Source organism: Anser brachyrhynchus (genome assembly GCF_964034855.1).
Source record: "Anser brachyrhynchus genome assembly, chromosome: 1".
Lineage (NCBI taxonomy): Eukaryota > Metazoa > Chordata > Aves > Anseriformes > Anatidae > Anser > Anser brachyrhynchus.
The window spans coordinates 136979770-137005582 of NC_137694.1; the positions used below are offsets into that span (position 1 = coordinate 136979770).

Here is a 25813-nt window from a genome sequence, read left to right on the forward strand (position 1 = left end):
GCAAATGAAAGCAGAAAAAAAAAATATAAAAACAACAAAATAAACAACAAAAAAAAATACAAACATGTTTACAAAAATGCATCAAAGTAAATGCCTGAGCATTAGTGAAATTAAAATGAAATTAAAATTCCCTTCCGTGGATGACATTAGCAGCTTTTAGAAATAGGCAGGCATGAATTAAAATCCTTTGTAGCTGGGAAAAAAATGGAAAACAATGAAAAACTAACAAAACAAGAACAAATGAATCTTTTGAATATGTGATACGGGTGATATGCATAAGAATGGATTTGTAAATTCATACTTAAAGAATTTATTTTTCGTAGGTTAAAAATAAACAAGGAAAAAAGACATTTGTTTTGCCCCTGACTGCTTTCTAAACAGAGCTGTCATGAAGCTCCAGAAGGCAATCTACTGACTTTCAGAAATAGAGGCATTTCTTTTGAATAGTGGACAATCAGTTTAGAAGCTCATATGTCCACTCCCAATGTGAGAAGTCTTTCTGCTTTGTTGAGTATACTTCAGTTTGATCTTGATGTACATTTTTCTTTCATTTCAGATGTAATCCCAGAAGAAAGCCTCTTGTCTATAGTGCATGGGGTTTGGTCACTCACTCACCATCTTGTCAGAACCACATGGAGATGGCAGACACATTTCTGGTTAGTTCTCTTTCTTTTTACTTGTCCTGCAGCACAGCTTATGGAAGGGGTAAATGCCCAAATAACTATTCTACCTTCAAACAATTTCACTCTGTATACAAGACCTGGGGCAAACTGAAGGTGAGATAGAGCAAGCTGTCTCAAAAGCTCTTAAACACAGCACTTGGCAGAGCTTGGAAACATTCCAGCTTCTAGTTCCTGAGTACTGCACTCTCCATTGAATGGAGGGAACACATGAATGGCGTAATAACTGGCATCATCCTATCTTTCTGAAGAGTGATATTGCCTAGATCTCACAGAGTTTGTTACAGGCAAGAAATCTTCAGTCTGAGAGAAATAAATATAGTCAGGTATAATAACTTGAAAGGTTGCTTAACCCTTCTCCAAAATATAAACCTGAAATTGGTAGGTCCTTTTATTTCATTCTAAATTCTCTTAAATGAAAATGTTCTGAACGATTCTAAATATCACTACAATAAACAGTTTTTAGATGTTGTACTTACTTAATGAAATCTAAAATTAAAGCCCTTGATGGATCTCAGATACATATCTGGAGTTTATATGGATTATATTGTCTAGCTATAATGGGCCTGTATAGGTAGACTATATAGGGATTATGTGAGGGATAATGTGCTAGCAAGGTCCTTCAGTATGCTCCAGAAGGTGCTGGATATGTTTGAAATGTTTCTACACCAATGCACATAACGTGAGGAATAAACAAGAGGATCGTGAAGCTTTGGCTCAGTCCCAGAACTACTACATTATCAGCATAAATGGGAGTTGGTGGGAAGAGTCCTGTGACCGGTGTGCTGTGATGGGCAGTTATAAGCTCTTCAGAAGGGACAGACAGGACAAGCAAGGTGTGGGGGTGTTGCTGGATGTAATGGTAGGGTTGGACTGCATGGAGCTTGCAACTGGTGATGAAGTTGAGATCCTCTTGGTAAGCATTAAGGGAGAAGCAAGTAAAGCAAATGTTGTTGTGGGATCTAATATAGGGCACCTTGCCAGCATGACAATACCAATGAATTATTCTATAAAGAATTAAGATAATCTCTAGATCAGCTGTCTTTGTCGTTATGGGTGACTTCAACTTCCCAGACATTAACTGGGAGCACCACATAGTCAATATAAACAGGTCCAGGAAATTCCTAAAGCATGTTGAAGACAACTTCTTTTTAGAGGTACTGTAGGAGCTGACGAGGAATGGTGCCCTCCTAGATTTTCTGTTTGTAAACAGAGAGGGTCTCATGGGTTAATTGCTGATTGGTAGCCATTTTGGCCACAGTGGTCATGAAATAGTCAAGTTTAAAATCAGTTGTGATAGGAGGAAAACTGCCAGCAAAACTTTGACCCTGCATAAGGGGAGAGTAAACTTCAGGTTGCTCAGGGAACTAGTTAGTAAGGTCCCCTGGGAATCTGATTTTAGAGGTATAGAGGTCCATCAGTGCTGCTCATTTTTCAAGAGCCATCTCTTACAAGTGCAGGAGCAAGCAATTCTAAAGTGTCGGAAGTCAAGCAAGCAGGGCAGAAAGCCAGCATCTTGAACTGATCATTTAAGAGATCTTTTTCTACAGTGTAGGCAGAAAAGTGTATGGACATTAAAAACAAAGCTAGGCAACATAGGAGGACTACGGAGATGCTGTTTGCCATTGTAGGGAGAAAGTTTGAACAGCTAAAGCTCAATTAGAGTTGGAACTGGTCAGTACTGTGTGGGACAACAAAAATGGCTTTTTAAAGTATGTTAACAGCAAAAGGAGGAGCAGAGATAGCATTGGTCCATTACTTGATGAGGATGGTCACCTCACAAATAGGGATGTAGACAAAGCAGAGACGTTTAATGCCTTATAATCATAGAATCATTTAGGTTGGAAAAGACCTTCAAGATCATCAAATCCAATCATCCACCTAACACTACAAGTTCACTGCTAAACCATGTCCCTAATCACTACATCCACACATCATCCACATACATCCAAACTACATCCACAGATATTAAACACCTCCAAGGATGGTGTCTCCACTACCTCCCTGGGCAGCCTGTTCCAATATCTAACCACACTTCCCATGAAAAAAAATCTCCCTGATACCCAATCTAAACTTTCTGTGGTGCAGCTTCAGGCTGTTGCTTTGTGTTCTATCACTTGTCACCTGAGAAAAGAGACTGACACTGTCCTTGCTGCATCTTCCTCTCAGGCAGTTGTAGAGAACAATAATGTCTTTCAACCTCCTGAAAACTGCAGGCTAAACAGCCACAGTTCCTTCAGCCACTCCTCATCTGTCTGGTTTCAAGTCCCTTCACTAGTTTCATTGCTCTTCTCTGGACACCTTCAAGCATCTCAATATTCATATTGCAGTGAGGACCCCAAAACTGAACACAGTACTCAAGGTATGGTCTCACCAGTGGTAAGTACAGGGGGACAATCACTTCCCTCATCCTACTGACCACACTATTTCTGATACAAGCCAGGATGTCAGTGTTTTTCTTGGCCACCTGGGCACACTACTGGCTCATATTCAACTAGGTGTAGACCAGCACTCTGAGGTCCTTTTCTGCCAGGCAGCTTTCCAGCCACTCTTCCCTCAGCCTCTATCATTGCATGGGGTTATGATGACCCAAGTGCAACACCTGGCATTTAGTTTTGTTGAACATTATGAGAATGGACATGGCCCATTGATCCAGCCTAATCAGATCCCTCTGCAGTTTTCCTACCCTCATGAGATCAACATGCCCACCCAACTTAGTGTTGTCTGTAAACTTACTGAGGGTGCACTCAATCCCCTAATCCACATCACTGATAAAGATATTAAGCAAAACTTCTCCCAATACTGAGCCCTGAAGAACACCACTAGTGACCAGCCTTCAACTGGATTTAAATCCATTCACCACAACTCTTTGGGCTTGGCCATCCAGCCAGTTATTTGCATAGAAAACAGTACATCTTTCCAAGCCATAAGCAGACAGTTTCTTAGGGAAAAAGCTATGGGAAACAGTATCAAATGCCTTGATAAAGTTCAAGTAAACAACATTCACAGTCCACTAAGCAGGTCATTTTGTCATAGAAGGAGATCAGGCTAGACAAGAAGGACCTGCCTTTTGTACACCCTTGTTAACTGGACCTGATCACCTCATTGCCCTGTACATGCCATGTGATAGCACTTAAAGTGATCTGCTCAATGACCTTCCCTGGCACCAAGGTCAGACTGACAGGCCTGTAATTCCCTAGATCCTCCTTCCTGCCCTTCTTGTAGATGGGCATCACATTTACTACTATCCAGTCAAGTGGGACCTCCCCTGATAGCCAGCACTGCTTGTTCATTACTGAAAGTGTTTTTTTGAGCATTTCTGCCAGCTTCTTCAGCACGTTTCGGTGGATTCCATACATCACCATCAATTTGCAGGTATCCAAGCGGTGTACTAGGTCACTAACCATTTTTCCTTGGATCATAAGGGCTTCACTTGATTCTCCTGCCCTTTTTTCCAAAGGTCATGAATTCTCTTTTTTTTCCCCGCAGTTCCAGAATAAGCTCTCTGTTCAGCCAGGCTGCTCTTCTTCCCCACCAGCTCATCTGGCACATAGGGAAGGCCTGCTCCTGTGCCTTGAAGATTTCATTCTTAAAGAATGTCAAGCCTTGCAGGAATCCTTTGCTCCTTAGAACTGTTGACAAGGTCCCTAAATAGGCCAAAACCAGCCCTATGAGAATCCAGAGCAGCAGTTCTGTTGACTGCCCTCCTTGCTTCCCCGAAGACTGAGAAGTCGATCACCTCAAGATTGCTGAGACGGCCTCTAACCAACACACCACCCAAAAGACCTTCCCTGTTAACAACCATCAAGTCAGGTGTGGAACCTTCCCTAGTTGATTCCCTTACCATCTGCATCAGGAGGCTATGCTCCACACATTCCAGGAATCTTCTAATTTGCTTCTTCTCTGCTCTATTGTATTTCCAGCAGATGTCTGGAAAGTTGAAGTCTCCCTTGAGAACAAGGGCTAGTGGTCAAGACATTTCTAGATGCTTATAGAATAATTAATTTGCTTCTTCATCCTGTTTGGGTGGTCTATAACATATTCCTACCACAATATATCCCTTATTGTATTTTCTTCTGACACTTACTGAGAGAAATTTGACACTTTCATCACCATAACTGAGCTCCATACCATGCAGACCTTCCCTAACATAAAGGGCTGCCTCACCTTCTCTTCTTCCTTGTACATCTCTCCTGAAGGGCCTGTAGCCATCCATCTCAGCATTCATATGAGCCATTCCACCACATCTCACTGAGTTCTCTGATATTATAGCCCTAAGAGTGGGATAACAGTTCCAGTTTTTCCTACTTATTTCCCATGCTATGTGTGTTTGCAGAGAGGCATTTAATTTGGGCCCCTAATGAATCTGATTTGCTTCACTGAAGCTGTCTGGCATTCATATGTGGTGCTCTTCAGGTGCTCTCCCGCTTACCTCTGTTCCTTTGCCTGTCTCTGGGCAGCCATTGTTAATGCTGGCATCAATCTTCCCTTCCCCCAGCAGCTTTAGTTTAAAGCATTCTTTGCCAGCTTGGCAAGTCTATGACCGAAGATGCTCTTTCCCTCATCAGACAGATGGACCCCGTCTGACCATAGTAGATGAGGTTTCTCAAAGGAAGTCCCATGGTTTAAGTAGCCAAATCCCTGGCCATGGTGCCATCCCTGTAACCATTTGTCGATTCTCCAGATTTGACTGGTCCTTTCAAATCCCTTCCCTTTGACCAGAACGACTAAGGAAAAAACTACCTGCATTCCAGAGATCCTTACCACTGCTCCCAGAGCTATGAAGTCCTTCAGCAAAGCTTAAGATAGTGTTTCTCAGAGTATCCTTCTGGATGTTCAGCACACAGCTAGAAAGAAACAAAACGTGGTGGGTGAACAATTGGCAGATGGATCAGGCTCAAAGGGCTATACTAAATCGGGTTACATGAGGCTGGCAGCTGGTCACTAGTGGGATTCTGCAGGGATCCCTTTATGTTTTCATAAATGACATGGATGCAGGGCTCAAATACATACAAAATAAGTTTGCAGATTATTCTAAATTAAGAGAAGCTGTTGCTTCTGTCAAAGGTAGAGTGGCCTTTCAGAGAAATCTTGACAAATTAGAGTGCTGGACAATCACCAATTGCATGAAATTTAACAAGAGAATGTGCAGGATTCTGTACCTGGGACAGGGCAACCCTGGATATATGTACCAACTGGGGGATGAGAAGTTGGAGAGCAGCCCTGCAGAAAGGGATCTGAGGGATCTGGCAACAGCAAGTTGAATATGAGTCAATAGTGTGCCCTGGCAGCCATAGGGACCAACCATATCCTGGAAATACATCAATCACAGCATTGCTGTCTGGTCAAGGTCAATTGTCCCACTCTACTCCATGATGGTTCAACCTCACCTGAGTACTGCATGAAGTTTTGGGTGCTACAAAGGACATAAAACTATCAGAGTGTCCAAAGGAGGTCTATGAAGATGATGAAGGGTCTAGAGGAGAAGAAGTATGAGTAGTGGCTGAAGTCACATAGTTTGTTCAGCCTAGAGAAGTGGAGACTGACGGTAGACCTCATCATGTTTTACATCTTCCTCACAATGGGAAGCAAAGGGGAAGGTGTTGATCTCTTGTTGCTGGTGACCAGTGATAGGACACAAGCGAATGGCATGAAGTTGCATCAGGGGAGGTTCAGTCTGGATATTAGGAAAAGATTCTTCACTAAGAGGGTGGTTGAGCACCAGAACAGGCTCCCCAGGAAGTGGTCATGGCGGCAAGCCTTCCAGAGTTAATGAAGCCTTTGAACAATGCTCTCAGACATGGTTTGATTTTTAGGTAGACTTGGGTGAAGCTATAAGTTAAACTTGATCCTTCTGTGTCCCTTCCAACTCAGCATATTTATGATTCTATGATTCTATCCATAGTTATTTAACACATTTATTTTTCCTCTGTGGTGTTTGCTTTATTGATTTACTTAATCTTATTGCACAGACAAATCTGGAAAATTTGCTATAATACAACTGCTGATATTTTCACAGTTAAATAGATTTTGAAATGACAAAGGACTTTGAACAAGTTTCACATTGTTACGGTGTTTTACAAGGACAGGGTCTATCAAACATTTCTGTTCAGTTCTACTCATTTTTCCCAGAGATTGCTAGTAATATTTTCAAACGTGTGGGAAAGACTTAAAATAATTGATTTGTGATTCAAACGAGTTTTTTGAAAAATGAATCATAGAATCATAGAAACATTAAGGTTACAAAAGACCTTCAGGATCATCTGGTCCAACCATCACCCTACCACCAATATCACTCTGTAGATCATGTCCCTAAGCACCATATTGAACCTTTTCTTAAACACCCCCAGGGACGGTGACTCCACCTCTTCCCTGGGCAACCAGTTCCAATGCCTGACAACTCTTTCTGAAAAGAGATGTCTCCTAATTTCCAACCTGAACCTCCCCTGGTGCAACTTGAGGATATTCCCTCTAGTCCTATCACCTGGGAGTAGAGGCCAACCCCCAGCTCCCCACACCTTCCTTTCAGGTAGTTGTAGAGAGCAATACGGTCTCCCCTGAGCCTCCTCTTCTTCAGACTATACAACCCCAGTTTCCTCAGTTGCTCATCATAGGACTTTTGTTCCAGACCTTTCAGCAGCTTCGTAGCCCTTCTCAGGACATGTTCCAGGGCCTCAATGTCCTTCTTAAAGTGGGGGGACCAAAACTGAACAGAGTGACGTCCAGACTTACCAAAGCAGAGTAGAGGGGAATGATCACCTCCTTGGTCCTGCTGGCTAAACTACTTTTGATACAAGGCAGGATGCTGTTGGCCTTCTTGGCCACCTGGTCACACTGCCACTTCATGTTCAGTGAAAATATGTGATAAGGAATGACATGAATGAAAAAATGGCTCAAATAATACAGTAAAAAGCAACTTCTATTTACTTTTACTGCTTTTAAATAAATGACAACTATATGACAACTGCAGCAAGTCACAGGTAAATTTTATTTTAAGTTTTATTCTGTACTTACTCAAGTACAAACAAAAAAGAAAAAAACATATTTTAGTGATCCTGAAAAATGGTCTTATTTACAAATACTACATGAACCTGCCATTAAAAAGACAATGTGTGAATTCTGACGGTCAAATCTCCATTTTCAGTCAAATTCAATATATTTCACTCTGCCATTGAGATGGCTATTTGAAATGGAATGTAAAAATTTTCTTTCCCTGACATTTCTTCAAAATTTAAATCTGATGAGTATAAAAAAATGTATAGGATCGTATTTTGTAATAAGTATTGTACTTTTATCTCCTTTGTACTGTAAATAAGAACCAAAATGTGAGTCCTCAAGCATGCTGTACTGATGGTGTCAATTACAATGAGAACATAACTGTAATTGCTAACTTAGCAGATTCTGTTTTGTTAGCTTGCTTTTTGATTCCATTTTAAGTGCTATGAAATTGCTTCAAAATGGCACAAATGTATATCATACTGGAAAAAAAAAAAGGTTTTATAGGTAGTAAAGGTAAATCAATTATTTTTTCTTAATATTATTTTTTAACTTTTTAAATATTTTTAACACTTTAATTACCAGGAGTGTACATCTGTTTTGGAAAAGTACAGTTATATTTTGTCTTTCAATAATTTCTGCAAGATTATAAAATTTGTTTATGATTTTTGTGAAAAAAAAAATCTGTTATGAACTTTTATATGATTTTTGAGAACTGTTCTGTTTTTTCCCCATTTCTATCATTTGCCCAGCTAGCTCATCTCATCTCAACTCCTACACTCTCTGGAGCTTCCTATAAATTCCAATGATCAATTAAGAAATATACTGTTTACTTTTATGTCTCTGGGCTAGTCTGAAACCGTGCATTTAAGTAAAAAACCTAGTCCAAATAATTCCACATAGATTCCTGCAGATTTATCTTTAAAAGTAGGTACAAATCCAGCACTTAACAAGATGACACAGGCTTCTTAGGGTTTCAGCAATTTAATAGTTCAGTTTTAATGCCCAACTTCAGATGTTTATGAAGTGTTGCAAACTTTTTCATTTGATTGTGTCAGAACTTTTAGAGAGGAGGTTTTAGACATGAATTTTTCTCTTTTGCTTGTTCTTGAAAATCATTGATGCTTTTTTTCAAATGTCTGCATCTGAAAAAAAAAAAAAAAAAAAAAAAAGCCTGAAAAGAAATAATGAAATCTGTAAAGATACATTCATTAAGATACAAATTTACAGGGACAGCCTTTTTTGCTTAAGCAGTTTTACATAAGTTTTAGCAATGAAAGTCTTCAGGGGTTGTAGTCATAGGTGACTATAGTGGGTTTACATGGCAAGGTTTTGGTAGCAGGGGTCCATAAGGGTGGCTTCTGTGAGAAGGATCTAGAAGCTGCACCATGTTTGGTAAGGGCCCCACTGCTGACCAGAGCTGAGCCAATAAGTGATGTTGTTTTGCGCCTCTGTGAAAGCATATTTAAGACAGGGGGAAAAAAAATGCTGTGCCACACACAGCAGCTGGGAGAGTGAGAGGAGTGAGGAACAGCCTTGCAGGCATCAAGGTCAGTGAAGAAGGAGGAGGAGAGTTGCTCCAGGCACCGGAGCAGAAGTCTCCTGCGGCCTGTGGTGAGGACCATGGTGAAGCAGGCTGTCCCCCTGCAGCCCACGGAGTACCACGGTGGAGAAGGGTTCCACCCTGCAGCCCATGGAAAAGACCATGGTGGAGCAGGTGGACCTGCACCGATGGAGACTGCGGCCTGTGGAAGACCCCTGCTGGAGCAGATTCCGGGCCGGACCTGTAGCCCGTGGAGAGGAGACCACGCAGGAACAGGTGACCTGGCAGGAGCTGCTGCCTGTGGGGATCCAGGTTGGAGCAGTTTGCTCATGAGGGATGGACCCCATGGTACGGACCCATATCTGGAGCAGTTCTTGAAGAGCTGCTGCCTGTGGGCAGCCCACGCTGGATCAGTTCACCAAGGGCTGCATTCCGTGGGAGGGACCCCACAGCACAGGGGACGAGAGTGACCGAGAAGGAGCGGCGAAGAAGAAGCATTATAGATTGACCATAACCCCCATTCCCCCGTTCCCCTGTGCTGCTCGGGGGAAGGAGGTGGAAGAGGGTGGATGGGGGGAAAGGTGCTTTTGGTTTCTCTCCTTTGTTTCTTGCTTCTCTAGCTTGTTAGTAATAAGCAATAAATCTTACTATCTCCCTATGCTGAGTCTGTTTTGCCCGTCACGATAATTACTGTGCAATCTCCCTGTCCTTATCTCAACCCTTGAGCCCTTTTCATCGTATTTTCTCCCCGTTCCGCTTTGAGGAGAGGGAGTGAGAGAGCGGTTGTGGTGGAGCTCGGCCGCCTACACGAGTAAAACCATCACAGTCACTCCCTTCTGAAGGGAATGGACAGTCCAGTTTAACGTCCAGACCCATAAAGAAGTCTACTGTCTCCCTGGGGCATGGGTTAGAGACATCACCCAGAGAGTCACTCACCTGGTATGCCCCTCTGATAATTACCCTTTATTGTTTTTTTAAAAGTTGGCAGCAATGAGGAGGCAAAGAAAAGCCCAAGAGCTGTCAAAAGGGACTTTAGGGCTTTGGGTCAATTGGTTGAAAGTTCAGGTGCACAGCTAGTGTTTTCCTCCATCCTTCCAGTAGCGGGGATCAATATTGAAAGGAACAGGGGAACCCAGCTGATCAATATGTGGCTCTGAGGCTGGTTCCACCAACACACTTTCTGTTTTGTTGATCATGGGAAGGTCTACAGGACACTGGGCCTACTGGATCCTAATGGGGAGAACTTTTCTATGAGGTGGAAAAGGATTTTTGCCCAGGAGTTGGCAGGGCTGATTGACAGGGCTTTAAACTGGATTTGAAGGGAGAAAGGGACAAAGACAGTCCCACTAGTGATAAGCTATGGGACTGCGTGCCAATTTTTGAGGAACTGAATGCTGGTGAGGTCCTTCAGTTTGCCCCACGAGGAGCTAAGTTGAATGAAAGACATCTGAAGTGTTTCTATACATACGCGCACAGCATGAGAAATAAGCATTTCAGCTACCTGAAATGCTTGTACACTAATGCACATAGAATGGGAAACAAACAGCAAGAACTGGAGATCTGTGTGTGGTTGCAAGGCGTTGATCTCATTGCAGTCACAGAGACATGGTGGGATAGCTCTCGTGACTGGGATGCTGTCATGGAAAGCATTTTAGAAAAGACCGGCCAGGAAGGTGAGGTGGTGGAGTTGCTCTTTATGTGAGAGAGCAACTGGAATGCATGGAGCTCTGCCTAGGGGTGGGTGAAGAGTGAGTTGAGAGGTTATGGGTAAGGATTAAAGGGCAGGCTACCATGGCTGAGGGTGTTTGCTACAGGCCACCTGATCAGGAAGAGGAGGTAAATGAAGCCTTCTTCAGACAGTAGCCTCTCAGTCACAAGCCCTGGTTCTCATGGGGGAATTCAACCACCCTGCTGGGAGGACCAAGCAGCTAGGCACAAACAGTCCAGGAGGTTTCTGCAGTGCATTGATGACAAATTTTTGACACAGGCGTTAGAGAAGCCAACAAGGAGAGGTGTGCTGCTGGACCTTGTATTAACAAATGAGGAAGGACGAGTTGGAGATGTGAGGATCAGGGCCAGCCCTGGTTGCAGTGAGCATGATATAGTGGAGTTCAGGATCTTGAGAGGAGGAAGCAGGGCAAAAAGTAGGATTGTGACCCTGGACTTGAAGAGAGCAAACTTTGGCCTCTTCGGGGATCTACTTGGAGGAATCCCGTTGGTTAGGGCCCTAGAGGGAAGGGGGTCCAAGACAGATGGTCAGTATTCAAGTATCACTTCCTCCAAGGTCAAGATCAGTGCATCCCTATGAGTAAGAAGGCAAGTAAAGGGGGCAGGAGACCTGCATGGATGAGCCAGGAGCTCCTGGCAAAGCTCAGACAAAAGGAGGAAGTTTACAGCATGTGGAAAAAGGGACAGGCCACTTGGGAGGAATATAGAGCGTCCTGGTTTCAGCTGTCAGAGTATGCAGGGATGTGACAAGGAAGGCCAAGGCCCATTTGGAATTAGATCTAGTGAGGGATGTAAAGGACAACAAGAAGGGCTTCTTCAAATACATCAGTAGAAAAAGGAAGACTGGGGAAAACGTTGGCCTGCCGCTGAATGGGGCGGGTGCCTTAGTGACAAACGATACAGAGAAGTCAGAGTTGCTGAATGCCTTTTTTAATTCAGTCTTTACTGCTAAGGTCAGCCCTTGGGACTCTCAGACGCCAGAGACAAGAGAGGAAGTATGGAGAAAGGAGGACTTTGCCTTGGTCAAAGAGGATCTGGTCAGAGATCATCTAAGCAAACCTGACATCCACAAATCCATGGGCCCCAATGGAATGCACCCATGGGTGCTGAGGGATCTGGCCAATGCTATTGCTAGGCTGTTGTCCATCATCTTTGAAAAGTTGCGGAGAGCAGGAGAGGTGCCTGAGAAGAGAGGTGCCAAGGGGATCCTAGTGTGCCTCAAGAGGATTGTGGACAGCACGTCAGGAGAGGTGATCCTCCCCCTCTACTCAGCTCTGGTGAGGCCATAAATGGAATATTGTGTGCAGTTCTGGGATCCCCAGTCCAAGAGGGATGTAAAACTTCTAGAAAGTGTCCCCTGGAAAGCCACAAAGATGATTAAGGGATTGGAGCATCTGTCCTATGAGGAAAGAATAAGCGAGCTGGGCCTGTTTAGCCTAGAGAAGAGGAGATTGAGAGGGTATCTTATCAACCTCTATAAGTACCTGAGGGTACAATGTAAAGTGGATGGGGCCAAACTTCTCAGTGATGGAGAGTGATAGGACAAGGGGTAATGGGTATCAATTGTACCTGAGGAGGTTTCATCGCCATAAGAGGAAGAACTTCTTTACAGTTTTGGTGACAGACTACTGGAACAGGCTGCCCAGAGAGATTGTGGAGTCACCTTCTTTGGAGATATTCAAAACCCACCTAGATGCCATCCTGTGTAACATGCTCAAGGTGACCCTGCTTTAGTAGGGGTATTGGACTAGATGATCTCTGGAGGTCCCTTCCAACCTCAACCATTCCGTGATTCTGTGTAACAGTGGAGGTGCCTGAGGACTGGAAGAAAGTTGATGTCATGCCAGTCTTCAAAAAGGGCAAGAAGGAGGACCCAGGCAACTACAGACCAGTCAACCTCACCTCCATCCCTGGAAAGGTGATGGAACAGCTCATCCTGGAGGTTATCTGCAAGCATGTGGAGAATAAGAAATTGATCAGGAATAGTCAGCATGGATTCACCAAATGTAAATCATGTTTAATCAATCAGATATCCTTCTATGATGAGGTGACCAGCTGGATAGATGGGGGGAAAGCAGTGGATGTGGTCTACCTTGACTTCAGCAAAGCTTTTGACACTGTCTCCCATAACATCCTCATAGACAAGCTCAGGAAGTGCGGCCTAGATGAGTGGACATTGAGTTGGATTGATAATTGGCTGGATGGCAGAGCTCAGAGGGTTGTGCTTAGTGGTGTAGTCTAATTGGAGGCCTGTAGCTAGCGGTGTCCCCAGGGGGTCAGTACTGGGTCCAGTGTTGTTCAGCTTACTCATCAATGACCTGGACAAAGGAACAGTACACCCTCAGCAAGTTTGCTGACAACACAAAGCTGGGAGGAGTGGCTGATACCCCAGAGTGCTGTGCCACCATTCAGAGGGACCTCGACAGGCTGGAGGGTTGGGCCAAGAAGAACCTCATGAAGTTCAACAAGGGTAAGTGGAGGGTCCTGCACGTAGAGAGGAATAACCTCAAGCACCAGTACAGGCTGGGGGCTGACCTGCTGGAGAGCAGCTCTGCAGAGAGACCTGGGAATCCTAGTGGAGAGCAGGCTGACTATGGAGGAGGGCTGTGAAGATGATTAGAGGATTGGAGCATCTGTCATATGAGGACAAGCTGAGAGAACTGGGCCTGTTTAGCCTGGAAAAGAGAAGACTGAGGGGAGACCTTAGATGGTCTCTTTTCAGTTGTGCCCAGCAAGAGGATGAGAGGCAATGGGAACAAACTGAAGCACAGGAGGTTCCAGCTGAATATGAGGGGACACTTCTTTACTGTGAGGGTGACAGAGCACTGGCACAGGTTGACCCAAGAAGTTGTGGAGTCTCCTCTGGAGATATTCAAAACCTGCCTGGATGCCATCTTGTGCAACGTGCAGTAGGTGATCCTGCTTGGCAGGGGGATTGAATGAGATGATCTTCAGAGGTCCCTTCCAACCTTGGCCATTCTGTGGTTCTGTGTCTTTTGATGAATAGACAGTTAAGTATTATAATCTTATTAGTTTTTCTGTTAAAGGGAAATGACAGTCTGAAAATTCCAAAACTTTATGTAGCAATTTTATATGAGATGCCTGGAGACAATATTCTGACTGTTGCATCTCTGACAGATTCCCTGAAATTCAAAATTTTATTATTGAAAATGTTCCATATGACTAATGGTGAAAAAAAGAAAAAGATCCTATTCTTAACTGAGAATAAGAAGACATAACTTTATGCTATCGTTTTGTAAGGGCATGTATAATATCTGTCACTTCCTTTGCAATTTGTTTGGCAATAGTAAATATTGGAAAAAAAAAAAGGTAAATCTAATGAATGATTGTTACTGTTACAAGAATTTTATCTACATGAACTATGTGTGTGCCATAGATATTAACTGCTATCATACCAGGTACAAAAGGCTGTGGGCATTTAAGAGGCAGGCTATTCAATCTCTGTTATCTGAAGTTTGTAGTCCACAGACGAATTAAAACTTTGAATGAGACTCTAGAAGAGGTAGGGATCACAAACACTATGGTTTTCTATCGGAACAATTCCTATCAGATTTTGCTATGGATTTTTGCCCTTTTTCTTCTTTTCTAGTCATTGGCCTGAGGTAGAGAAGTAGACAACAGAGCCCTAGAATAAATGATGCACTCTCAATCCCATACCCCGAAGTCCAAAGAAGTAACCTTACCTCCAGTAACAACCATCCTGCAGCTATCTTGATTTGATATCAAGAGCCTGGTGTGAGTATGAAGTGGGACAATTTTGTTTAATTCCCTTTTACACTTCAAAACTTGTAGTCTTATTTCTTACAGAGGCTTTCATCATCCAGTTGAACTGGCTTCATTAAGCTTAGTTGCTTTAAAAAAAATAATGCAAGTCAAGAAGTCTTCTAGATGTAAATGTAGATGCCTTAAAATTCAAGGCTTTATCTGACTACAAGAAGAATCTTCCAACTTTTAAACTCATCAAGTCCTGGGCAATCTGCTCTAGGTGGCCTTGAGCCAGATGAACTGTAGAGGTCCCTTCCAACCTTCACCATTATGTGATTTTGTGATTCTGTAAATATATCTTCTGTTTCCTGACTATCATATTCATAATGAATATACATGAAGTTTCTTATGTAGCTTCTCTGCAACCAATCAAATCCTCTTTTACTCCATCACTCTAGAGCATTTTCTGTACCCTCAACCCATTTTCAAGCCTGGCAGTAGATGTGCTATTCTCTCATAGTCTACCAATTTCAGCAAAAACTCTATTTCAGCTTTTCCAGTAAAGAATGACCAGAAGGAAATTCATTCAAAAACAATTGTAGTTATAGAAAAAAATCTCACATGTTGTGCTAAAGGAGGGAAAACAACAACAATAACAACAAAAATTAAAACAAACAAACAAAAAAAATTCATCCTTATCATCCTTATCAGTATATCAGTACCCATGTCTAAGATCAACAAGCAGTTAGGACAAAAATTCCCATTCCTCAGTTAAAAAATATTTAGAGATCTTGCCCTTCACATCTCCTTCACAGAATGCTGAGACCCTGAAAATATCCCATTAGCTTTACTGCTGTTCTATTAATAGCCTGAGCATTTTCATGAGTTATTGAATGCTCTCTCAAATCACTCTTCTTTAATAGTCATCTTCAGGCACAGATTCCCTCCTGGTTCATCAATACAGTCCCCACCTCCCTCATGCAGGCATATCTTTGTTGTATGTGTTAATAATTTGTACTGCCTTCGAAGTTTTTTTTTTGTAGAGAAGGCTTTAATCCTACAACACATCCTCCTGGAATATATATATATATATATTATATATATATAATCTGCTGTATCTTTATATTTTGCTTTATTAACTACTTACCCATGTTATTTATGATTTTACTGAAAAGTCCTATTCAAAATGTATGATAATTATAATAATAAATCATGAGACTTCTCCAGAAGTTAATGTGTTATTTATTTATTTATTTATTTCAATTCTCTCCAGCTATCTTTCTCAGTTTCCTTATTCGTTATATTTTAACTACCTTTCATAGGTGCTACAAAACAAAGTTCTTGTCTTACATAGTAATATATGTATAGAGGGATATCAGATGATATAACCCCCAAAAGTTAATCTACATTTTTAATTTCTATGTAAGACATACCTATCTGAGGGGGTTGCTGGACTTGATAGAAAACAGTAGGTACTTGAATTGATCTTCTCATTTATTTATTCTATATGATGTTAACTGAGGTGAAGAGTGTGTCCACTTCCTCCAGCTTTTCTAGCCCAGGACTGCTCCTGCTTGGCAGCTTGGGCCCAGACAAGTCCCTGGGGACCCAGAATCTCTTCCCAGGCTATGGGAATGGCTGCCTCTTTCCTCTTTATGGGTTCACTGGCTGGCAATGCTGAACCTATATCCCAGAGACACACAGACAGACAAGACAGTGACATGACCTCTCACGCAGTAGCACTTCAACAGCTTTTACACTTCAACAGCACATACACACAGGGCTCAAAAAAAAAAAAAAAAAAAAAAAAGACACGAAAGACACAAACAGGCACATTATCTTCCTCCTCTCCAGATGGAAGACAGAGAAGTTTGCTGTTGCAGACACACACACAGCACTCACACACTTGTCCCTCAGGCACAGCATATTCTCAAGTCCCCCTGGATATACCAGGATTGAAACCCTGGCCCCAACGACCCCACTGTTCGCTGGCTAGTCCCTTTTAGAGTTTGCTAGTGAATACACAGAAGATTAAATGAGGAAATTTTTATATACAAAAAAAAGGACAAGACAGGCTGTGGTGGTCAAGCACAGGGTTCAGCCAGACAAGCATACTGACCAGCCCCATTTTACATGCAACCAGCCAATTTGTACCTTCTTCTACCTATACCCCACTTTTTTTCCTTCTGCTCTCCCTTCTCCTGGCACACCCTTTCATGGCTTTACAGAGCTCTACTGAGTCCCACATCCTTCCCAGTCTGCCCCCCTCTGGTTCACAATCTTATCAGCTGCAAAGTCCTGGTTGATCTTCCTGGATGTAGTGCCTGTAGTTTCTTGATAACCCATTAAGTAGTGACTGACAGGTTTGTTCCTAAATGTTCTAAATGTTCATGCTTCTCCATATTTGCTTTCTCAGGTCTATGTCTTGGTGTATTTTGGTTTCTGGCTTCCCTCTTTTTCTCTTAGTTTCCCAGTTGCCAATGTCCCCAATGAGATAACCTCACTAGCATAAACATTCTCACATTTTCATATACCCTCATCAATGAATGCGACTGACCAGACTTGGTTTCTATCACCGCTTCCCTTATTTGTCAGTCAGGTCTGTGTCCCATGAACTGTGGCTTCTTCCCTTTCTTATTTTTCCTTACTGCATTAGAAAACATTCTTGACCAGTTACCCTTAAGGGAGAAGACACTCCCTTTTCAAGTAACCTTACATAGGAATTCTCTAAAGTTGGTCTTTTAATAAATATTCACTGATACTGCAGCTTATTGTCACAAACTGGCTCACAGCCATGCCATTAAGATTTCAGCCCCCAGAAAAGTATGGGTTCATGAAAAACTGCCTGTTGAAACTCATGGCCTGTCTCCCAAACAGTGCAATGGATTTTTGGGGAGAGTAGTTTTAATGAAGTAAAAGCCTACAAGGAGCTGCATTTTAAAGGTATAGACAATCAAGTGCCAGTGCCAAGAATGTTCCATGACAATGTTTAATTTATTAATTATGGCATAAACTAAAATTTCAAAAAGTGCTAGAAGCATTCAACTGTCACAAACCACCTAGCAAAGAGAGAATTTATTCATTTTTTGTTTGTTTGTTTGTTTTTCAGACTTAGATGTGGTATCTTTTACTTCGAGGATTATGCTGAAAAATTAAAGTGAATTTATTTCTTTTCTTTAATTTTTTTCTTAATTTTTTATTTTTTAATTTTTCAAGTGAATTTCTTTTGCTTGATTTTTTTTTCCAGTTTCTGGGTGGTTTTGTTTGTTTATTTATTTGTTTTTGTTTTGTTTTGTTTTTACATATTCTTTTGGATCAATCAGTCTTGGGGTGTACCTCTGTATCTCAAAATAATTCTGATTATTTAATCATTAAATGTTTTTATTTCTTTCCAGATGGTCTTGAAGTTTGCTCTTTCAAATGTTCCACCTGAATTTTCTTAAACTTAATCATAAAGTGAAAAAAAATATATACTTTTTGTTGATCAGTATATTCAATTTCTATAGCAGTTTCTTATGTGCAATATTTTTTTCTGTCCTATCTACATGTTGAGAAGTTGTATATCTATTTATCCTATAATTTATGTTTATTTATCCTAGATTTATTATTATTATTATTGTTGTTGTTGTTGTTGTTGTTGTCATTATATAAATCAACGGGATAAATAAGTCTATTTTAAAGATCTGTCATAAGATGAGAAGAATCAGTTTCTTGTAAACCCTGTTGACTAAATTTCTTACATACGTTCCTGGAAAATTGAATGAACAGCTGGAGACAGAGAGAGAAAGAGAAAGAGGGAAAAGAGGGTAGATGGGCGGGGGGGAGGGAGGGAGAGGGGGATAGAGAGAGGGAGGGAGATTCTTATTTTTAACTTTATCATTATTTCATTTTTTTTTCTCAATTTGCACTGATTTTTCTTCTAATTCTTGTTCATCCATGCTTATCTCCTCCTTCCTTGACATTTTTTTTTTTCTGTTTCACTTCCTTCCTGACTTTTGGATCCTATATTTGTTTCTCTGTGTGTTTGTGCCTCGTTTTTGGTGTCCTTCCTGGCTACTTCTTTTCTAAAATGCTTTCCTTTCTAATAATTATTCAATTAGTCCCTGTGGAGTTTGGAAGGGCATCACATTGGCTTTCACAGGCCAAACTGTCACTCCTGCTGAAAAGTCTTCCATTGTGTTCCATACCAACATTTTTTTTTTAAAATCTCAGAATCAGTTTTATTATTTCTGCATGTTCTATTGCTCTCTGCAAAATCTCTCATGAACAGACAATAGCTTTCAGCTGAGATTTATTAAGAGAAGCAATGTGTGGCTTTAAAAAAAAAAAAAAAAAGTATCTAAATGTTTTGTGTTCATTCTGGCTCCCAAAAACAAATTGACATATTGTTTTTTTCCAGTGGGAAATGCAGGAGAGACAGGAACACATGATAAGATCTGTGTGAGTTTATCTTTCTATTTCTTACTTTAAGTCTGTTTCTTCTTTGTTATTCCCAAATAATTATCAATTTAAAAATATATATATTATTCAGTTTCTTTTCCTTGTTTTTTTTTTTTTTTTTCCCTCCTCCAGCCTCCTCATTCTAACTGAAACAATTTATTTTCCAAAGATTTAACACCACAACAAAGATACAGAAATCTATGCAGCTTCCTTTTCCTGTGCTCAGTGCTCACAGTCCTAGTGGATCTGTGGCTAAAATGCAGCACTGCAGCTGAAAATATTCAGAGAAAAAATAAAAAAAAAAAAAAAAACAATAAAAAGAGAAAAGTAAAACTTTGCAAGGCTGTGACGTGAAAAATGTGAGGCTCTTCAATGCCCTGTATCTGTCATGGGACAGTTGCCCTGGAAATACTCTTGGTTCTGCTAGTTTTATTCCCCCACAAATATCTTCTTTTCCCTCAAAGCTTTTGTCTGAAGGACTATTCATTTTGATCTGCTCATACTCTAGGAACAACTCTGATTGCTCTGAACCAGTTCTATTCTGTAGAAAATCAAGGGCATCACACAACTTCAGAATTATTATAATGAACCACAAGTCCTAAACTAGAGAAGATATCATCACAAAAGGTTATTCAGGCAAAATATTTTTGCTCAGTTAATAGCATTATATTCTATAAGTTAAAGCCTTCCTTAAAAAAAAAAAAAAAAAAAAAAAAAGTACTAGTACTAGGATTAAAAGCTATTATATACAACACAGATATTAACTGTGCATTTTAATCTCATTTACCTTAGCGGGATTTATCGAATACAATGGTTAAGTTGTTGCCTAACAACTTGTCCTGGTTCCAGTTAGGACAGAGTTAATTTTCCCTCATAGTAGCTGGTAGGGTGCTATGTTTTGGATTAGGATGAGAAGAGCACTGATAACATGCTGATGTTTTAATTGTTGCAGAGCAGTGCTTACACCAAGCCAAGGACTTTTCAGCTTCTCGCTCTGTCCTGCCAGCGAGCAGGCTGGGGGTGCAGCAGGAGCTGGGAGGAGACAGACCCAGGGCAGCTGACCCAAACTGGCCAAAGGGGTATTCCATACCATCTGACGTCATGCTAAACAATATATAGGGGTGGCTGGCCGGGGTGGGGGCCGGCTGCTCGGGGATAGGCTGGGCATCGGTCAGCGGGTGGTGAGCAATTGCATTGTGCATCACTTGTTTCATACACATTATTATTATTATTATTGTTTTTGTTATTGTTATTTTCCTGTCTTAATAAACTGTCTGTATCTCAACTCACCGGCTTCACTTTCCCGTTTCTCTCCCCCACCCCAGAGAGGGAGGGGGGAGGGGGGAGGGTGAGCGAACGGCTGTGTGGTGTTTAGCTGCCAGCCGGGTTAAATCACAACACAACTAGATCTGAAAATGTACATAAATATTTGCTAAATTTTGGAACCTGGCTCTGTCGAGATTCCAAATATCCTGACATATTTATAGTCTTTTCAGTGGCCAAGCTGAGTTTTCATTTCTTCTAAATTAGTTTTGGATGACTGTCTTAAGTAAATTACTTATAAGCCAATAAGAATTAATATTGCTTAAAGCAAAACTTTCCAAATTGGTCATACTCGGATTTTGTAACTAAGGAACTATTTCAAAGCAAGAAAATAATTGCATGCATTTATCTTGAATTTAACAAGATTACATTATCTTGAATTTAAAAAGTTTAGTTAAATTTGTGATGACATTACTGTGACAAATGTAGCTTTAAATTAATATAAAGCAATTATACACTTTTACACAATTCTGATTTTTTTTTTTTAAAGCTATCATTTACTTATGAATCTATTTCTTCATAAGCTTTTCAGAGTAGCCGTAGGGAGTTTTAAGTTTGGAACAAATGCTGTCTAAGGCTACCTAACTTAACTGAATTGTAATGTTGCACTGGAATAAGATCCGAAATCATATGTATGTTATAATTGCTTCTGTTTTCATTTGTACTGGTGTTTCATTTTGACATTACTTTTCTCACTGTCAATAAAACTTCTAAATCATCTGTTTTAACGTTCAATTCAATTTTTCCCAATAATTTCAATCTCTAAATATATTTTTTTTCTAAATATATTTTGGACCATGCAAATAAGCATTAAATGAAAAAAAAATGTATTTTGTTGTTTCCTACTATTTTTTGCTTTCATGAAAATGACCAATGTTAGAATAACATTTTTTTTTTTTAAGGAGTTCTGTCTACATACCTTTTTATTTTAGGTAAGGTAACTTATTTCTCTCTGTGTGTTTTGTAACAATCTCAGTAAATAACCCCTCTAGTGTGAACCTTATTTCCAGAACATTTTCGTATATTATTATTATTATTATTATTATTATTATTTTAATAGTACTGAGTAGCAGCTACAGATAGCTGGTTGGGTATAAGTATTACTAATGTTTTTATGAAACTGTTATTAATTTTGGCCATACAACTTAGTATTATATTTTTTATTCTTTCTTTTTATCGTTCAATAGTTTCAAATCAATCTGGAAATTCAGTCATCAAAGATCAACTCTCTCCATTGAGTTGCAGTGGTGTAACTCAATGGTCCATTGGTATTTTTGCACTATTATAACAATCTGTACTGCTTTGTAGACATGTATAACTGGTTGCATTATTATAGTCATTTTGCAAAGTAAAGGTATCAGAAGGAAATAACATCTCTACCACACACGGATATACTACATCTAGAAATGTTCCTGAAAACAAAACAAAAGGCAATCAAACCAACTAAATACAAAAATGTGTCCAGTAAGTAGGACTCACAGTTCAAGTAAGAAATACATATAGCTTCTTTCCAGGCATTCTCAAGTTCACAATGTAAACTGTTGTAGAATATGAATAACAAAGAATACATGGAAATGTAAAAAATGTAAAACAAACATTTTACAAATGTAAAACAAACATACAAACAAATGAACAAATAAACCCTATGTATTACTAGAGAAGTAAACTGTCTCACAGCAAAATCTTACTGATGAGGACTGGACTCCTTTATTCATGGGAGTCATTAGCAAAATATCTATTTATTATGAGGCAAGCAATTCATTCTGGGATCTTGCATCAACTCTATGTTTTGTCTCATTTATTTACGTATTTATTAGGCCCAATTTATCTTAGATTGCATTCTCTCCAGTTCCTAAGTTCCTAGAAAAGAAATGAACTCACTCATTTCCTCTGTAGGAAACAAACAACTTTTTCGCTCCATTCTTGCTGGAAGTAAGATGAAATACTCTGTAAGCAGCTGGGAAAAGTCTCACAATCACTATCCCTTCTTTTCAATGGGGAGTTCAACTTACCAGATGTCTGCTGGAAATGAAGTACAGCAGAGAGGAAGCAGTCTAGGAGGCTTCTGGACTGTGTGGAAGATAACCTCCTGACATAGATGGTGAGTGAGCCAACAAGAAAAGAAGCCCCACTGGACCTTTTGCTTTTGAACACAGGACTTGTGAGTGATGTGAAAGTTGGAGGCTGTCTTGGACATAGTGATAATGAATTAATAGAGTTTTTAGTTCTTGGAAAAGTAAGGAAGGGGGTTAACAGAACGGCCAGCTTGAATTTGCAGAGGGCAGACTTTGGCCTGTTTAGGAGACCTGTTGACAGAGTCCCTTGGGAGGCACTCCTGAAGGGCAAAGGAGTCCAGGAAGGTTGGACAATCTTCAAGAAAATCAGTCTGGCTGAACAGAGAGCAGTGGCTACAACTCAGGAAGAAAAAAGAATCTTTATGACCTTTGGAAGAAAGGGCAGGTACGCTCAGGAGAACTACAGACATGAGGGTTATGCAGGGAGAAAATTAGAAGGGCCAAAGCCAGCTGGAGTTCAATTTGTTTACTGCCATTAAAGACAATGAAAAAGGCTTCTATAAGTATTTTAACAACAAAAAGAAGATCAGGAGAATCTCCATCCTTTATTAGATGTAAAGGGAAACATAGTGACAAAAGATGAGGAAAAGGCTGAGGTACTTAATGTCTTCTTTGTCTCAGTTTTTAGTAGTAAGACCAGTTGTTCTCCGGGTACCAGGCCCCCTGCACTAGAAGACAGGGGCGTGGAGCAGATGGGAGACCTTATTGTTCTCTACAACTACCTGAAACAAAGTTGTGTGGAGCTGGTGGTTGACCTCTTCTCGCTAGTTACCTAAATAGGTATAGGACTAGAGGGAATGGCCTCAGGTTGCACTGGGGGAGGTTTAGCTTGGAAATTAGGAGGCATTTCTTCTCAGAAAGAGTAGTCAGGCATTGGAACGGGTTGCCCAGAGAGGTGGTGGAGTTACCATCCCTGGGGGTGTTTAAGGAAAGGTTCGATGTGGTGCTTAGGGGCATGTTTTAGTGAGTGTCATCGGTGGTAGGGTGATGGTTGGACCAGATGATCTTGAAGGTCTTTTTCAACCTTAATGATGCTATGATTCTATGAAAAAGGACCCCATAATCTACAAGGAAATGGTTAGTGACCTGCTAATTACAACTTAGACACACATAATATGGGGCCAGATGGGATCCACCCAAGGGTACTGAGGGAGTTGGTGGAAGTGCTCACCAAGCCACTTCCCAGCATTTATAAGTATTCCTGGTTATCTGGGGATATTCCTGTTAATTGGAGGCTAACAAATGTAATTCTAATCTACAAGAAAGGCCAGAAGGAGAATCTGGAGAACTACAGGCCTGTCAGTCTAACTTCAGTGCTGCAGAAGGTCATGGAACAGATCATATTAAGTTCCATAACACGGAACTGGTGCAGTGACTACTTCCCTGGGGAGCCTGTTCCAGTGTGCGACCACCCTCTCAGTGAAGAACCTCTTCTTGATGTCTAGCCTAAACCTCCCTTGCCTCAGCTTGACACTGTTCCTGCAGGTCCTATCAGTGGTGATTAAGGAGAATAGATTGGCATTTTTTTTTACATTACATTTGTATATGACCAAAAAGGAATCACTAGTTTTGACTGTGAAAAATTGAAGATGGCAAGGAACAGTCATAGAAAATACTGTTAGACTGGATTTTTTCCTGAGGTTTAAAACCAGTTATTATGATCTACTTCATTTGTTTAAAAAACAAAACAAAACAAAACAAAAAAAGTTGCCAGTGGTTTGATCACATCCTTCAAGCACTTAAATTATGTTAATAGGAAAGGTTAGTCAGGCAGAGAAAATGTAATTGGACTCATTGGCAGGAAATTGAGGTAAACAAATTCTGGCTTTAACAAGATAATGATGATACAAGAACTGTCTTGTAAGTTGTTAAGTGAATATGCACTGTACATCATCACAACCTCTATTGAAACAGACCTTCTAAATGCTCAAATTTAAGGATATTTTTAGTTCATGATTGGACTGTCAAATATTATTGCTCAGTTTATGTTTTCTGGGTTACTGGAGACATTCATAGGTGGCCCAGAAAAATGTATTGACCTCCTCTTTAGCTTCCACATATTTAGCTTTTCTGTTAGTAGTTTTTCTATAGCTATCACTTTGTTAGTTTTTCTGTGAAACTAGAATCTCATAACAAGACAATGCACTCATTCTTCTATTGCCTCAGCTTTCCCAGATTTCTTAGAATTGCTAAGATACATGACCATTCAGAAAGCCCACTTCAAGACCGTTCTTGAAGTCCCACTGAAAGTGCCCACTCCAAGCCTCTACAGACATATCTTGTCTGTAATGTTTTCATTTAATAGACAGAAGTAGCCTGGTTTAGAGTTTATTCATCATTTGCTATATTGTGCCCTCAGTTTTGTCCCTAGAGCAAAGATCTGAAGGAAGGTTGTCTAGACTTGTGCAAAAAACAGTGCCATACTGCAGACAATGTAGGACAAGGAATATTGCAGGCAGAACTAAATGGTTATTGCCAAAGTGAACTGAAGAACTTCAGACCTTGTAAGGATGGTGCAGTTATGTTCTTAGCATGAGGAAAATGGAAGCAAGGATGAAGAAATGGTAGTTTACACTGGAAGAGTGTAGGAGAAATGTCCTTTTGCCTCATAACTCTCAGAAAGGATCGTTGTTGAGGAATGAAATTAAATTGCTTAGAATGACAGGTCTGCTTTTAATCTAAAATTGTATATTACACAGATTGCAAAGAGATGGTATAACTAAGGGATGACACTGCTTATGCTGTTTATCTGTTGCTGGCAGAAAACAATCCAACTTGGTTTAAATCCATTTGAAAACAGTTATTGGTTGTGGTGTGGAAAAAATAAAGGAATATAAAAACCGTCTTCACTAGGTGCAGGAGACAGTAGAAACCTACCTTCAGTAAAGTTCAATTTGATGGGGCGCTGTATTTGTTCTCAGTTGATTCAAAAATACTTGTTTATAGTAAATACTAGAGCCTTTTATTTATACATAAAATGCTTCTTTAGCCCATAAAGAAATCAAAGAGGGTTCAAAAGAGAAATGCAATGATGATGAAGGAATCTATGCTACAGATAATTTAAGGCTCTCTGATATCTGGATCTATATTTCACTTTTTTGTAGCATCATCTCGGGACTTAAAAACAACAACAACAACAAAACAGAAATGAAAGTACTGTAGATCAGAAATTACAGACATGATCACTATAAGATTATACAGAAAGGCTTTGATAAAATCACTCATAACATTTCCTGTTCTTTCGTGTTCTGGGATACGAGCAAAGTTACCTCTGTAGATATTAAGCCGATGTAAACTCAGCA

At 40.4% G+C, this 25813-nt stretch overlaps 2 long non-coding RNA genes across 3 annotated transcripts in view; one reads left to right on the forward strand and one right to left on the reverse strand.

Moving 5' to 3' along the window:
• LOC308193102 overlaps positions 1–21181 on the forward strand; it is a 67779-nt gene extending 46598 nt beyond the window's left edge. The window contains exons 2-5 of one of the 2 annotated variants that reach the window (XR_013949378.1): positions 557–656; positions 14558–14703; positions 19073–19113; positions 20066–21181. This is a non-coding gene — a long non-coding RNA (uncharacterized lncRNA). The remainder of the gene's footprint in view (positions 1–556; positions 657–14557; positions 14704–19072; positions 19114–20065) is intronic. The other variant, XR_013949379.1, reaches the window with a different exon arrangement.
• Positions 8148–22492, reverse strand: LOC308193150. The gene is made up of 3 exons (XR_013949417.1): positions 22449–22492; positions 12850–12894; positions 8148–8821 (listed from the first exon to the last, which is right to left on the reverse strand). It is a non-coding gene; the product is annotated as an uncharacterized lncRNA (long non-coding RNA).
• Positions 22493–25813: the final 3321 nt, after the last annotated feature.